This window comes from Carassius carassius, chromosome 1, assembly GCF_963082965.1.
Source record: "Carassius carassius chromosome 1, fCarCar2.1, whole genome shotgun sequence".
In the NCBI taxonomy this organism is placed as follows: domain Eukaryota; kingdom Metazoa; phylum Chordata; class Actinopteri; order Cypriniformes; family Cyprinidae; genus Carassius; species Carassius carassius.
The window spans coordinates 10279098-10293144 of record NC_081755.1 but is presented as its reverse complement, the minus strand read 5'-3'; the positions used below and the strand labels follow the sequence as shown (position 1 = coordinate 10293144).

At 41.3% G+C, this 14047-nt stretch overlaps 15 non-coding genes across 15 annotated transcripts; all 15 read left to right on the top strand.

Annotated features, from left to right (window-relative positions):
• Nucleotides 1-3036: 3036 nt before the first annotated feature.
• trnat-agu (transfer RNA threonine (anticodon AGU)) lies at nucleotides 3037-3110 on the top strand. Its single transcript has one exon. It is a non-coding gene; the product is annotated as a tRNA-Thr (tRNA).
• A 451-nt stretch (nucleotides 3111-3561) lies between these two features.
• trnat-cgu (transfer RNA threonine (anticodon CGU)) lies at nucleotides 3562-3635 on the top strand. Its single transcript has one exon. It is a non-coding gene; the product is annotated as a tRNA-Thr (tRNA).
• Nucleotides 3636-4538: 903 nt separating this feature from the next.
• Nucleotides 4539-4628, top strand: trnar-ucu (transfer RNA arginine (anticodon UCU)). The gene is given in 2 exon segments: nucleotides 4539-4575; nucleotides 4593-4628. It is a non-coding gene; the product is annotated as a tRNA-Arg (tRNA).
• A 114-nt stretch (nucleotides 4629-4742) lies between these two features.
• trnat-agu (transfer RNA threonine (anticodon AGU)) lies at nucleotides 4743-4816 on the top strand. The gene has a single exon. It is a non-coding gene; the product is annotated as a tRNA-Thr (tRNA).
• A 463-nt stretch (nucleotides 4817-5279) lies between these two features.
• trnat-cgu (transfer RNA threonine (anticodon CGU)) lies at nucleotides 5280-5353 on the top strand. The gene has a single exon. It is a non-coding gene; the product is annotated as a tRNA-Thr (tRNA).
• A 1086-nt stretch (nucleotides 5354-6439) lies between these two features.
• Nucleotides 6440-6513, top strand: trnat-agu (transfer RNA threonine (anticodon AGU)). Its single transcript has one exon. It is a non-coding gene; the product is annotated as a tRNA-Thr (tRNA).
• A 976-nt stretch (nucleotides 6514-7489) lies between these two features.
• trnar-ucu (transfer RNA arginine (anticodon UCU)) lies at nucleotides 7490-7579 on the top strand. Its single transcript is given in 2 exon segments — nucleotides 7490-7526; nucleotides 7544-7579. It is a non-coding gene; the product is annotated as a tRNA-Arg (tRNA).
• Nucleotides 7580-7693: 114 nt separating this feature from the next.
• Nucleotides 7694-7767, top strand: trnat-agu (transfer RNA threonine (anticodon AGU)). The gene has a single exon. It is a non-coding gene; the product is annotated as a tRNA-Thr (tRNA).
• Nucleotides 7768-8222: 455 nt separating this feature from the next.
• trnat-cgu (transfer RNA threonine (anticodon CGU)) lies at nucleotides 8223-8296 on the top strand. Its single transcript has one exon. It is a non-coding gene; the product is annotated as a tRNA-Thr (tRNA).
• A 902-nt stretch (nucleotides 8297-9198) lies between these two features.
• Nucleotides 9199-9288, top strand: trnar-ucu (transfer RNA arginine (anticodon UCU)). Its single transcript is given in 2 exon segments — nucleotides 9199-9235; nucleotides 9253-9288. It is a non-coding gene; the product is annotated as a tRNA-Arg (tRNA).
• A 114-nt stretch (nucleotides 9289-9402) lies between these two features.
• On the top strand, nucleotides 9403-9476 carry trnat-agu (transfer RNA threonine (anticodon AGU)). The gene has a single exon. It is a non-coding gene; the product is annotated as a tRNA-Thr (tRNA).
• A 446-nt stretch (nucleotides 9477-9922) lies between these two features.
• trnat-cgu (transfer RNA threonine (anticodon CGU)) lies at nucleotides 9923-9996 on the top strand. The gene has a single exon. It is a non-coding gene; the product is annotated as a tRNA-Thr (tRNA).
• A 1085-nt stretch (nucleotides 9997-11081) lies between these two features.
• trnat-agu (transfer RNA threonine (anticodon AGU)) lies at nucleotides 11082-11155 on the top strand. Its single transcript has one exon. It is a non-coding gene; the product is annotated as a tRNA-Thr (tRNA).
• A 453-nt stretch (nucleotides 11156-11608) lies between these two features.
• Nucleotides 11609-11682, top strand: trnam-cau (transfer RNA methionine (anticodon CAU)). The gene has a single exon. It is a non-coding gene; the product is annotated as a tRNA-Met (tRNA).
• Nucleotides 11683-12646: 964 nt separating this feature from the next.
• trnat-ugu (transfer RNA threonine (anticodon UGU)) lies at nucleotides 12647-12720 on the top strand. Its single transcript has one exon. It is a non-coding gene; the product is annotated as a tRNA-Thr (tRNA).
• The last annotated feature ends 1327 nt before the right edge of the window (nucleotides 12721-14047 follow it).

Below are 14047 nucleotides of genomic sequence, written 5' to 3'. Positions count from 1 at the left end.
GAAAAGAAGAGGGAAAGCAGACATGATTAAAGAAATAAGGGGCAAAAATGGGAGAATAGTAGAAGAAAATGCGGACATTTTAGAGGAAATAAAATCATACTATGAGAACTTATTCTGTACAGAGGGGGTAAAAGAAGAAGAAAAAGTGGAATTACTGAAGCAAATAAAAGCCAGAGTAGGAGAAGTGGATAAAAAAGAGTGTGATGATGAAGTAAGAGAAGAAGAAATAAAAAGAGCAATAATTGGATTAAACAAAAGAAAAAGTCCAGGGATAGATGGGTTGGGGAGTGAGTTTTACATTGTTTTTAAAGATGTTTTAACAACTATCTTAAAAGAAGTATTTGACGATATTTTTAGGAAAGGTGAGATGAACGAAAGGATGGGAATGGGATTAATGAAGCTGATATATAAAAGGAAAGGAGACAAAGTGGAGTTAAAGAATTATAGGCCAATAACAATGCTTAACACTGATTTGAAGATTTTATCAAAAGTTTTAGCTAACAGATTAAAAGAAGTGATGCCCACAATAATTCAAACAAACCAAGCTTACAGTATTAAAGGAAGAGACATTGCGGATACAACAATGAGCATAAAAGATACCATAAGATATATTAATGAAAAGAAGAAAGATGGTTTTATAATCAGTTTGGACTTTGAGAAGGCTTTTGACAGGGTAGAGCATGATTTTTTATTTGGAGTTTTGAATAGTTTTGGTTTTGGAGGAAATTTTATTAAATGGGTTAAGATTTTATATAAAGGTGCTGTAACGAGAGTAAAATGTAATGGGTTTTTAACAGAGTGTTTTAAATTAACAAGATCAATTAGACAGGGTTGCCCGTTGTCGGCACTTTTATATGCTTTAGTTGCGGAACCACTTGGGTTAATGGTAGAACAGGAAGGGAGAATAAAAGGAATAGGCATAGAGGGAGGAGAGAATAAAATATTTCAATACGCTGATGATACTACGCTATTGCTGCAAGATCTGTTGAGTGTAAGGGAAGCAATAAAAATAGTACAAACATTTTGCAGGGGATCAGGGGCTAAAGTGAACGAGGATAAAACAGTATACATGAGATTCGGGGGAAGTGAGGTTTTAACGGCGCACTTTAATTTTAAGGAAATGAATGAAATAAAGATTTTAGGTGTTTTAATGGGGAGGGATGAAACCAAAGCAGAAGGAATTATGTGGGAGGAGATGTTAGGAGGGGTCGAGAGAAGGTTGAATTTTTGGAGATTAATGTCCTTAACTTTGAAGGGGAGGGTTTTAATTTTGAATGTTTTAATGGTTTCTAAGTTATGGCATATTTTATATGTGGCTTCAATGCCGTTGTGGACAGAAAAAAGGCTGAAAAAATGTTTTTTAGATTTTTTATGGGAAGGAAAGCCACCGAGAATTGCATATAACACTTTAATAGGAGCAGCGGGGAAGGGGGGGCTAGGGCTAATGGACGTGGAGCAAAGAAAGAACAGTTTAAGGGTGAAAATCATAAGCAAATATCTAGACGAAGAAAATAAAGCAGCATGGAAAAGAACAATGGGGCATTTTTTAAACAAGTGTAGTCATTTTAATCTGGGGGACAACATTTTATGGATGAAAACAAAAAATTGGATGACGGAGGGGCTGCCAGAATTTTATAAAGAACTGATGAGAGCATGGGGAAAATTTTTAGATAATGTGCATTTTAAGCCACAAGGTAGAGAGAACATTTGAAATCAGCCTTTATTCTTAAACAACTGCATTTTAAATCAAGGGAAGCAGGTTTTTTTTAAGAAATGGTGGGATGTTGGAATTATGAAAGTCAGAGATGTTTTATATGAATTCAAAGAGGGGTTTTTACCAGTGCAATACATTGTGGATGTGATGGAGGAGGCAAAGGAGGATTATAGCAGACGAGAGATTACAAACAAATATGATTTAATTAAGAATGCTATACCTAAAGAATGGATAAAGAGAATTGAAAATCTGGAAGAAGAAAATCAAGGAAAAGATGTGTATGTAAATATGGGGGGGGGATTGTGTGCTTTTAAAGAATGTACTGTGAAAATGTTTTATTGTTTTTTTAGAGATGTGGTTTTCAAGCAACCTGTTGTAAATGAATACTGGCTACGGATGTTCAATGATTTAACAGAAAAGAAAATATGGGGGAATATAAATGGGAAAATTGTACAGACTAAACTGGAGAATATGGAATATTTTATCAGGAACAAAGCAGTGTTCACAGATGTGATTTTAAGCAAAATTGGGATGGAGGAAAGTGCAATATGTAAAGTATGCCAAGATGCAGATGAAGGGTTTTTACACTTGTTTTTATATTGTGATAAGCTGAAAGATTTTAATGAGAGATGTAAAAGCATGATTTTAATTTTGAGAGGAGAGGGAAATGGGAACTTTGAGTGGGAAAAGGTGTTAATGTTGGGCATTAATGAGAAATGTAAACATGAGAAGCTGATTAATTTACTTGTGATGCTGATGAAAAGTGCGATATGGGAAAGAAGAGTGGTGGTGAAAAAGGACAATGCTTTAATTGATGTATGGAATGTGTTTAGGAGAAAAGTTGAAAAATATGTTGGATGTCTGTTTTATTATTTTAAATTGGAGGAAACGATTGATGTTTTTTATAATATTTTTACTCAGGAGGTGTTAAAGGTCTTCAAAGAGCTGGGGATTGAATTTTCATTTTTAAAAGATTAAAATATTTAATGACTTCTTTCTTTAAATTGTAAGTAAGATGTCTGTCAATTCAAGATTTTAGGATTTTTTTATGTCAAAGAAAGAATCTTATGTACTTTTGTATGTGAATAATTGATATGTATGTTTGAATTGATTAATTTCTTCAATAAAAAAAAAAAAAAAAAAATTGGACTTCTAGACTGCCAAATGAGGCCATTCAAAGGTTGTGGGTTCGAGTCCCACCAGAGTCGTTACTTTTGGCATTCTGTTAATGGCGCTTGGCCAACAAACACACATGCTCTCTGGGCACCCCTCCAGAGTTATAAAACTCTAAATCTCACTTTCTTACTAGACACATGCAAGTTGGTGCCGTGGCTTAGTTGGTTAAAGCGCCTGTCTAGTAAACAGGAGATCCTGGGTTCGAATCCCAGCGGTGCCTTTACTGGTGATGAAGTAGTGCCTTGGGCTGAGAAGTTTTGGTCTCCGTAAAAGGGGGTGCAGAGGAGTGCTAGAGCAGCATGCAATTTAATTTGCGAACCGCCCCTCAGATGCTGCCCAGAGTCATCTCAGCAATGCAGCATGGCTCAGCTGGTCAAAGAGCTTGCCTTGCAAACTTTAGGACTGCTGCAAGCCTGGAAGGAGCTACTGCATGTGGCGCAGAGTGTAGCGCATTGGACTATTAGTCTGCGATTTGAGGCCATTTGAAGTTTGTGGGTTTGAGTCAAAACAGATTGGTGACTTCTGGCCTTTTGTATATCATTAAATTGCAAGCTTATGCCCTCGGGCAACAGAAAGTTGTGAAAAATCTAATAAGCTGACCAGCCCGTGGACCTTTGTCCTCACCGCTGGATGTTTTGATCAACTTACTCACCCTTCCTAGTGCTCTTCTTGGCGCTGTGGCTTAGTTTGTTAAAGCGTCTGTCTCGTAAACAGGAGATCCTGGGTTCAAATCCCAGCGGTGCCTTTAGCATCCCTTGTGTGCCTCAAGCATGTGCTTTTCTGAAATCGGACTGCAAACAGGGATAGCAAAGGCAGCAGGCGATTCCATTTCCAAACCACATCCTGATAATGCTAACGCTCTTATGAACAGGTCAACAGTTGCTGATAGGCTCTGTGGCACAATAGATAGCAAACTGGACTTCTAGACTGCCAGATGAGGCCATTCAAAGGTTAACTTATGGCACTTGGCCAACAAACCCAGAGGCTAGCTGGCCTCCCGAATCAGTTGTCAAAAAAAACCATTTTAGGCTGTGCAGAGCCTGGCCGTTAGCCTCTTATCTGGATGCTTTTATCCTCTAAGTGCCGCTCCCTGGGAGAGTGTGTGCAGGTTGGCGCCGTGGCTTAGTTGGTTTAAGCTTGTGTCGTAAATAGGACATACTGAATTCGGTCCCACTTTATATTAAGTGGCCTTAACTACTATGTACTTACATCAAAAAATGAATACATGTACTTATTGTGTTCATATTGTATTGTTAATAGGTTTTGCTGCTATTGAGGTGGGAAACAGGTAAGGTTAGGGACAGATTTGGTGGTATGGGTAAGTATAAGGGTGTGTTAAGGTGTGAGGGATGGGTCAACCATGTAATTATACATGTAATTACAGAAATTAATTACATATGTAATTACGTGCAGATATTTTTCAAATATAAGTACAATGTAAAAACATGCATGTACACAATAAGGGATTTGTACCAAATTAATAATTAAAATTTAAGTACATAGTAGTTAAGGCCACTTAATATAAAGTGGGTCCCTGAATTCAAATCCCAGCACTGTCTTTGCTGGTAATGAAACACCACCTTGGGTTGTGTTTTTTTGCTTTGCGCAATCAGGCGGTACAGAGCCAGGAAAAAAAAGCTCCACACATGTCTCTGTGGCGCAATGGATAGCGCATTGGACTTCTAGACTGCCAAATGAGGCCATTCAAAGGTTGTGGGTTCGAAACCCACCAGAGTCGTTACTTTTGGCATTCTGTTAATGGCGCTTGGCCAACAAACACATATGCTCTCTGGCCACCCCTCCAGAGTTTTAAAACTCTACATCTCACTTTCTTAGTAGGTACATGTAAGTTAGTGCCATGGCTTAGTTGGTTAAAGCGCCTGTCTAGTAAACAGGAGATCCTGGGTTCGAATCCCAGCGGTGCCTTTGCTGGTGATGAAGTAGCGCCTTGGGCTGAGAGGTTTTGGTCTCCGTAAAAGGGGGTGCAGAGGAGTGCTAGAGCAGCATGCAATTTAATTTGCGAACCACCCCTCAGATGCTGCCCAGAGTCATCTCAGCAATGCAGCATGGCTCACCTGGTCAAAGAGCTTGCCTTGCAAACACGTGATCCTTGGTTTAGGACTGCTGCAAGCCTGGAAGGAGCTACTGCATGTGGCGCAGAGTGTAGCGCATTGGACTATTAGTCTGCGATTTGAGGCCATATGAAGTTTGTGGGTTTGAGTCAAAACAGATTGGTGACTTCTGGCCTTTTGTTTATCATGAAATTGCAAGCTTATGCCCTCGGGCAACAGAAAGTTGTGAAAAATCTTATAAGCTGACCAGCCTGTGGACCTTTGTCCTCACCGCTGGATGTTTTGATCAACTTACTCACCCTCCTAGTGCTCTGCTTGGCGCTGTGGCTTAGTTGGTTAAAGCGTCTGTCTCGTAAACAGGAGATTCTGGGTTCAAATCCCAGCGGTGCCTTTAGCATCCCTTGTGTGCCTCAAGCATGTGCTTTTCTGAAATCGGACTGCAAACAGGGATAGCAAAGGCAGCAGGCGATTCCATTTCCAAACCACATCCTGATAATGCTAATGCTCTTTTGAACAGGTCAACAGTTGCTGATAGGCTCTGTGGCACAATAGATAGCAAACTGGACTTCTAGACTGCCAGATGAGGCCATTCAAAGGTTAACTAATGGCACTTGGCCAACAAACCCAGAGGCTAGCTGGCCTCCCGAATCAGTTGTCAAAAAAAACATTTTAGGCTGTGCAGAGCCTGGCCGTTAGCCTCTTATCTGGATGCTTTTATCCTCTAAGTGCCGCTCCCTGGGAGAGTGTGTGCAGGTTGGCGCCGTGGCTTAGTTGGTTTAAGCTTGTGTCGTAAATAGGACATACTGAATTCGGTCCCACTTTATATTAAGTGGCCTTAACTACTATGTACTTACATCAAAAAATGAATACATGTACTTATTGTGTTCATATTGTATTGTTAATAGGTTTTGCTGCTATTGAGGTGGGAAACAGGTAAGGTTAGGGACAGATTTGGTGGTATGGGTAAGTATAAGGGTGTGTTAAGGTGTGAGGGATGGGTCAACCATGTAATTATACATGTATTTACAGAAATTAATTACAGATGTAATTATGTGCAGATATTTTTCAAATATAAGTACAATGTAAAAACATGCATGTACACAATAAGGGATTTGTACCAAATTAATAATTAAAATTTAAGTACATAGTAGTTAAGGCCACTTAATATAAAGTGGGTCCCTGAATTCAAATCCCAGCACTGTCTTTGCTGGTAATCAAACACCACCTTGGGTTGTGTTTTTTTGCTTTGCGCAATCAGGCGGTACAGAGCCAGGAAAAAAAAGCTCCACACATGTCTCTGTGGCGCAATGGATAGCGCATTGGACTTCTAGACTGCCAAATGAGGCCATTCAAAGGTTGTGGGTTCGAGTGGCATTCTGTTAATGGCGCTTGGCCAACAAACACACATGCTCTCTGTCCACCCCTCCAGAGTTATAAAACTCTAAATCTCAATTTCTTACTAAAAACAATACAAGTTGGTGCCGTGGCTTAGTTGGTTAAAGCGCCTGTCTAGTAAACAGGAGATCCTGGGTTCGAATCCCAGCGGTGCCTTTGCTGGTGATGAAGTAGCGCCTTGGGCTGAGTGGTTTTGATCTCCGTAAAAGGGGGTGCAGAGGAGTGCTAGAGCAGCATGCAATTTAATTTGCGAACCACCCCTCAGATGCTGCCCAGAGTCATCTCAGCAATGCAGCATGGCTCACCTGGTCAAAGAGCTTGCCTTGCAAACACGTGATTCTTGATTTAGGACTGCTGCAAGCCTGGAAGGAGCTACTGCATGTGGCGCAGAGTGTAGCGCATTGTACTATTAGTCTGCGATTTGAGGCCATATGAAGTTTGTGGGTTTGAGTCAAAACAGATTGGTGACTTCTGGCCTTTTGTTTATCAGCTTATGAGATTTTTCACAACTTTCTGTTGCCCGAGGGCATAAGCTTGCAATTTAATCATAAACAAAATGCCAGAAGTCACCAATCTGTTTTGACTCAAACCCACAAACTTCATATGGCCTCAAATCGCAGACTAATAGTCCAATGCGCTACACTCTGCGCCACATGCAGTAACTCCTTCCAGGCTTAACTACTATGTACTTACATCAAAAAATGAATACATGTACTTATTGTGTTCATATTGTATTGTTAATAGGTTTTGCTGCTATTGAGTTGGGAAACAGGTAAGGTTAGGGACAGATTTGGTGGTATGGGTAAGTATAAGGGTGTGTTAAGGTGTGAGGGATGGGTCAACCATGTAATTATACATGTAATCACAGAAATTAATTACAGATGTAATTACGTGCAGATATTTTTCAAATATAAGTACAATGTAAAAACATGCATTTTCACAATAAGGGATTTGTACCAAATTAATAATTAAAATTTAAGTACATAGTAGTTAAGGCCACTTAATATAAAGTGGGTCCCTGAATTCAAATCCCAGCACTGTCTTTGCTGGTAATCAAACACCACCTTGGGTTGTGTTTTTTTGCTTTGCGCAATCAGGCGGTACAGAGCCAGGAAAAAAAAGCTCCACACATGTCTCTGTGGCGCAATGGATAGCGCATTGGACTTCTAGACTGCCAAATGAGGCCATTCAAAGGTTGTGGGTTCGAGTCCCACCAGAGTCGTTACTTTTGGCATTCTGTTAATGGCGCTTGGCCAACAAACACACATGCTCTCTGTCCACCCCTCCAGAGTTACAAAACTCTAAATCTCAATTTCTTACTAGATACATGCAAGTTGGTGCCGTGGCTTAGTTGGTTAAAGCGACTGTCCAGTAAACAGGAGATCCTGGGTTCGAATCCCAGCGGTGCCTTTGCTGGTGATGAAGTAGTGCCTTGGGCTGAGAGGTTTTGGTCTCCGTAAAAGGGGGTGCAGAGGAGTGCTAGAGCAGCAAGCAATTTAATTTGCGAACCACACCTCAGATGCTGCCCAGAGTCATCTCAGCAATGCAGCATGGCTCACCTGGTCAAAGAGCTTGCCTTGCAAACACGTGATCCTTGGTTTAGGACTGCTGCAAGCTTGGAAGGAGCTACTGCATGTGGTGCAGAGTGTAGCGCATTGGACTATTAGTCTGCGATTTGAGGCCATTTGAAGTTTGAGTCAAAACAGATTGGTGACTTCTGGCCTTTTGTTTATCATTAAATTGCAAGCTTATGCCCTCGGGCAACAGAAAGTTGTGAAAAATCTCATAAGCTGACCAGCCCGTGGACCTTTGTCCTCACCGCTGGATGTTTTGATCAACTTACTCACCCTCCTAGTGCTCTGCTTGACGCTGTGGCTTAGTTGGTCAAAGCGTCTGTCTCGTAAACAGGAGATCCTGGGTTCAAATCCCAGCGGCGCCTTTAGCATCCCTTGTGTGCCTCAAGCATGTGCTTTTCTGAGATCGGACTGCAAACAGGGATAGGAAAGGCAGCAGGCGATTCCATTTCCAAACCACATCCTGATAATGCTAACGCTCTTTTGAACAGGTCAACAGTTGCTGATAGGCTCTGTGGCACAATAGATAGCAAACTGGACTTCTAGACTGCCAGATTAGGCCATTCAAAAGTTAACTAATGGCACTTGGCCAACAAACCCAGAGGCTAGCTGGCCTCCCGAATCAGTTGTCAAAAAAACCATTTTAGGCTGTGCAGAGCCTGGCCGTTAGCCTCTTATCTGGATGCTTTTATCCTCTAAGTGCCGCTCCCTGGGAGAGTGTGTGCAGGTTGGAGCCGTGGCTTAGTTGGTTTAAGCTTGTGTCGTAAATAGGACATACTGAATTCGGTCCCACTTTATATTAAGTGGCCTTAACTACTATGTACTTACATTAAAAAATGAATACATGTACTTATTGTGTTCATATTGTATTGTTAATAGGTTTTGCTGCTATTGAGGTGGGAAACAGGTAAGGTTAGGGACAGATTTGGTGGTATGGGTAAGTATAAGGGTGTGTTAAGGTGTGAGGGATGGGTCAACCATGTAATTATACATGTAATTACAGAAATTAATTACATATGTAATTACGTGCAGATATTTTTCAAATATAAGTACAATGTAAAAACATGCATGTACACAATAAGGGATTTGTACCAAATTAATAATTAAAATTTAAGTACATAGTAGTTAAGGCCACTTAATATAAAGTGGGTCCCTGAAATCAAATCCCAGCACTGTCTTTGCTGGTAATCAAACACCACCTTGGGTTGTGTTTTTTTGCTTTGCGCAATCAGGCGGTACAGAGCCAGGAAAAAAAAGCTCCACACATGTCTCTGTGGCGCAATGGATAGCGCATTGGACTTCTAGACTGCCAAATGAGGCCATTTAAAGGTTGTGGGTTCGAGTCCCACCAGAGTCGTTACTTTTGGCATTCTGTTAATGGCGCTTGGCCAACAAACACACATGCTCTCTGTCCACCCCTCCAGAGTTACAAAACTCTAAATCTCAATTTCTTACTAGATACATGCAAGTTGGTGCCGTGGCTTAGTTGGTTAAAGCGCCTGTCCAGTAAACAGGAAATCCTGGGTTCGAATCCCAGCGGTGCCTTTGCTGGTGATGAAGTTGTGCCTTGGGCTGAGAGGTTTTGGTCTCCGTAAAAGAGGGTGCAGAGGAGTGCTAGAGCAGCATGCAATTTAATTTGCGAACCACACCTCAGATGCTGCCAAGAGTCATCTCAGCAATGCAGCATGGCTCACCTGGTCAAAGAGCTTGCCTTGCAAACACGTGATCCTTGGTTTAGGACTGCTGCAAGCCTGGAAGGAGGTGGTGCAGAGTATAGCGCATTGGACTATTAGTCTGCGATTTGAGGCCATTTGAAGTTTGAGTCAAAACAGATTGGTGACTTCTGGTCTTTTGTTTATCATTAAATTGCAAGCTTACGCCCTCGGGCAACAGAAAGTTGTGAAAACTCTAATAAGCTGACCAGCCCGTGGACCTTTGTCCTCACCGCTGGATGTTTTGATCAACTTACTCACCCTCCTAGTGCTCTTCATGGCGCTGTGGCTTAGTTGGTTAAAGCGTCTGTCTCGTAAACAGGAGATCCTGGGTTCAAATCCCAGCGGTGCCTTTAGCATCCCTTGTGTGCCTCAAGCATGTGCTTTTCTGAAATCGGACTGCAAACAGGGATAGCAAAGGCAGCAGGCGATTCCATTTCCAAACCACATCCTGATAATGCTAACGCTCTTTTGAACAGGTCAACAGTTGCTGATAGGCTCTGTGGCACAATAGATAGCAAACTGGACTTCTAGACTGCCAGATTAGGCCATTCAAAAGTTAACTAATGGCACTTGGCCAACAAACCCAGAGGCTAGCTGGCCTCCCGAATCAGTTGTCAAAAAAACCATTTTAGGCTGTGCAGAGCCTGGCCGTTAGCCTCTTATCTGGATACTTTTATCCTCTAAGTGCCGCTCCCTGGGAGAGTGTGTGCAGGTTGGCGCCGTGGCTTAGTTGTTTTAAGCTTGTGTCGTAAATAGGACATACTGAATTCGGTCCCACTTTATATTAAGTGGCCTTAACTACTATGTACTTACATCAAAAAATGAATACATGTACTTATTGTGTTCATATTGTATTGTTAATAGGTTTTGCTGCTATTGAGGTGGGAAACAGGTAAGGTTAGGGACAGATTTGGTGGTATGGGTAAGTATAAGGGTGTGTTAAGGTGTGAGGGATGGGTCAACCATTTAATTATACATGTAATTACAGAAATTAATTACAGATGTAATTACGTGCAGATATTTTTCAAATATAAGTACAATGTAAAAACATGCATGTACACAATAAGGGATTTGTACCAAATTAATAATTAAAATTTAAGTACATAGTAGTTAAGGCCACTTAATATAAAGTGGGTCCCTGAATTCTAATCCCAGCACTGTCTTTGATGGTAATCAAACACCACCTTGGGTTGTGTTTTTTTCCTTTGCGCAATCAGGCGGTACAAAGCCAGGAAAAAAAAGCTCCAAACATGTCTCTGTGGCGCAATGGATAGCGCATTGGACTTCTAGACTGCCAAATGAGGCCATTCAAAGGTTGTGGGTTCGAGTGGCATTCTGTTAATGGCGCTTGGCCAACAAACACACATGCTCTCTGTCCACCCCTCCAGAGTTATAAAACTCTAAATCTCAATTTCTTACTAGATACATGCAAGTTGGTGCCGTGGCTTAGTTGGTTAAAGCGCCTGTCTAGTAAACAGGAGATCCTGGGTTAGAATCCCAGCGGTGCCTTTGCTGGTGATGAAGTAGCGCCTTGGGCTGAGAGGTTTTGGTCTCCGTAAAAGGGGGTGCAGAGGAGTGCTAGAGCAGCATGCAATTTAATTTGCGAACCACCCCTCAGATGCTGCCCAGAGTCATCTAAGCAATGCAGCATGGCTCACCTGGTCAAAGAGCTTGCCTTGCAAACACGTGCTCCTTGGTTTAGGACTGCTGCAAGCCTGGAAGGAGCTACTGCATGTGGCGCAGAGTGTAGCGCATTGGACTATTAGTCTGCTATTTGAAGTTTGTGGGTTTGAGTCAAAACAGATTGGTGACTTCTGGCCTTTTGTTTATCATTAAATTGCGAGCTTATGCCCTCGGGCAACAGAAAGTTGTGAAAAATCTCATAAGCTGACCAGCCCGTGGACCTTTGTCCTCACCGCTGGATGTTTTGATCAACTTACTCACCCTCCTAGTGCTCTGCTTGGCGCTGTGGCTTAGTTGGTAAAAGCGTCTGTCTCATAAACAGGAGATCCTGGGTTCAAATCCCAGTGGTGCCTTTAGCATCCCTTGTGTGCCTCAAGCATGTGGTTTTCTGAGATCGGACTGCAAACAGGGATAGCAAAGGCAGCAGGTGATTCCATTTCCAAACCACATCCTGATAATGCTAATGCTCTTTTGAACAGGTCAACAGTTGCTGATAGGCACTGTGGCACAATAGATAGCAAACTGGACTTCTAGACTGCCAGATGAGGCCATTCAAAGGTTAACTAATGGTACTTGTCCAACAAACCCAGAGGCTAGCTGGCCTCCCGAATCAGTTGTCAAAAAAACCATTTTAGGCTGTGCAGAGCCTGGCCGTTAACCTCTTATCTGGATGCTTTTATCATCTAAGTGCCGCTACCTGGGAGAGTGTGTGCAGGTTGGCGCCGTGGCTTAGTTGGTTTAAGCTTGTGTCGTAAATAGGACATACTGAATTCGGTCCCACTTTATATTAAGTGGCCTTAACTACTATGTACTTACATCAAAAAATGAATACATGTACTTATTGTGTTCATATTGTATTGTTAATTGGTTTTGCTGCTTTTGAGGTGGGAAACAGGTAAGGTTAGGGACAGATTTGGTGGTATGGGTAAGTATAAGGGTGTGTTAAGGTGTGAAGGATGGGTCAACCATGTAATTATACATGTAATTACAGAAATTAATTACAGATGTAATTACGTGCAGATATTTTTCAAATATAAGTACAATGTAAAAACATGCATGTACACAATAAGGGATTTGTACCAAATTAATAATTAAAATTTAAGTACATAGTAGTTAAGGCCACTTAATATAAAGTGGGTCCCTGAATTCAAATCCCAGCACTGTCTTTGGTGGTAATCAAACACCACCTTGGGTTGTGTGTTTTTGCTTTGCGCAATCAGGCGGTACAGAGGAGCGTCAGAACAGCATGCGATTTCATTTGCCAACCACCCCTCAGCTGCTGACGAAGAATTCTGACCCAAGTCAACAATGCAGCAGGGCGCCGTGGCTTAGCTGGTCAAAGCGCTTGTCTTGTAAACAGGAGATCCTGGGTTCGATTCCCAGCGGTGCCTTTTAACAGGTGGCTCTTCTCATTGGGCTCTTTCTTGGAAAGGAAGCCCTTACAGATCATCCACTTTTCCAACCACATACCAATTGCAGAGAGACCCACATATCTTGTCCTTCCTGCTCCCCAAATGCCTGAACTCAATTCAACGGACTGGCACAAGCCAGGAAAAAAAAGCTCCACACATGTCTCTGTGGCGCAATGGATAGGGCATTGGACTTCTAGACTGCCAGATGAGGCCATTGAAAGGTTGTGGGTTCGAGTCCCACCAGAGTCGTTACTTTTGGCATTTTACATATGTAATTATATAAAAAAGCATTTAGTACTACACAATGTAACAACAAGTACCTACATATGTTACTAAGGTGTGGAAAAGCCTCTGGTTACATAGGGTAATTTTGTATGTTCTTTAGGCTGCTACACGTATGAAAGGGCAAAGTTGATTACACAGCTGTTGGTGTAACAGGGTGATCCAGATCTTTTAAAATATTTATTCTCACAAAACACTGCTACATCAGAAGAGCAGAATTCTTGCCACAAATCATTGCTGCTAACATAGGATCTGCATGAGCACAGACCATCCCAACAGAAGGTAAAATGGTAAAACAATAGCTTCTCTTCCTCTTCTTTCCATATCAATTGATATGAGCTGCATAGATGGGTGTAAGTCAGATGTGAATGTATCAATGGCTTACAACCCATCAAGTTCTGTAGTAGGCCTGTGTGTTGTAATTTGGTTTGTACCTTGCCATCTTAGTTTGAATAAACTTGTCACATCTTAAATACATGTGCTAGCTTCCTAATAACATTTAAATTACAGAATATTACATGGGACCAGCATAAAATAAAGTGTATCAAGAGGGTACTTAAGTGTACTTCATAATGTATCTACATACCTTATCCATCTGTAACGTAGTTTGAATCGACTACTACTTCACAGTTTTAATACATGCACTAGCTTTCTAATTACATTTAAATTACAGAATATTACACTGGGATAAGCTACGTAAAATAAAGTGTATCAAGAGTGTACTTAAGTGTACTTCATAATGTATCTACATACCTTATCCATCTGTAACGTAGTTTGAATCGACTCACTAGTTCACAGTTTTAATACATGCACTAGCTTTCTATTTACATTTAAATTACAGAATATTACACTGGGATAAGCTACTTAAAATAAAGTGTATCAAGAGTGTACTTAAGTGTACTTCATGTGTATCTATACCTTATCCATCTGTAACGTAGTTTGAATCGACTCACTTGTTCACAGTTTAAATACATGCACTAGCTTCCCAATAACATTTAAATTACAGAATATTACATGGGACAAG